A 1,044-nucleotide genomic window follows, 5' to 3' on the forward strand; every position below is an offset into this window, starting at 1 on the left:
CAATCCATCTTCTCCATATAGATAAAAATTGTTCATTTGAGTGGTTCTTCAGATAAGCTGAAATCTTTGCCATTTCAGCAAGATGCGAAACTTTCAATCTCCAATCTTCCATTGTTGGTAAAGTTTTACTCTTCCAGTTTTGAGCTATCAGCAAACGGGCAGCAGTTAAACAGTACAACATCAAATTAATTTCTTTTACATCCAAATTTTGTGTAATACCTAGGAGAAGCAGGTGAGGCAGAAAAATAATCCTTTTAAATATTTGTTGCAAGTTGCCAAGCATGTGAATTTTGATCATGTGACCATGGGGATGTTGTAACGGTCTAAGTGTGAAAAATTGTCACAACACTGTTTTCAGTGCCATTGTAACTTTGAACGGTGTTTAAATGAAGTGTTGTAAGTCGAGGAATCCCTATATAGGAAAGAGTGAAGAATAGGATATCTAATTTGAAATTTACTCATAAGCGTAAAGCCCTCCAGAAGCCTTGAAGTTGAAGGTCTTCACCACTATAGGACCATGGCAGGATGCAATTGTGTAGGAAGATTTCCAATGGCAATTTGCTATGTTCAGCCTGCTGGCAGAAGGCAAGCTATGCTTTTGGAAGGGATAAAAAATTCTCCTGTATCTTGAAATACCAAGTTTAGGAAAGCAGAAATCCAGGGTCTTTTTAAATGGAAGACATGACCTACATGCACACATGCACCACATTACTGGAGTTTTTATATGGTCTTTATATTGTTCTTGAATGGTATTTTTTTAGTGTTTTATAAGTTTTTTTTAACTGTTGTGAGCTGTCCAGAGTTACATATATGAGATGGGTAGCTATATAATTTATTTATTTATTTTTATTTATTTATCACAACTTATATGCCGCCCTTCTCCCCATGGGACTCAGGGCGGCTCACAGCATGTTAAAACAATATAAAACATTTCCCCTCTAAAAGCCAATTAAAAACCAAATATTTGTCGCTGTGTCTTGTTAAAATCCTTAAAATTGTCCCTATTTAAAATTCACCCTAGGTCAGACCCGCTTGCTGAAAAAG

Source organism: Protobothrops mucrosquamatus, unplaced genomic scaffold (assembly GCF_001527695.2).
Source record: "Protobothrops mucrosquamatus isolate PMUCROS unplaced genomic scaffold, P.Mucros_1.0 scaffold_33, whole genome shotgun sequence".
NCBI lineage: Eukaryota > Metazoa > Chordata > Lepidosauria > Squamata > Viperidae > Protobothrops > Protobothrops mucrosquamatus.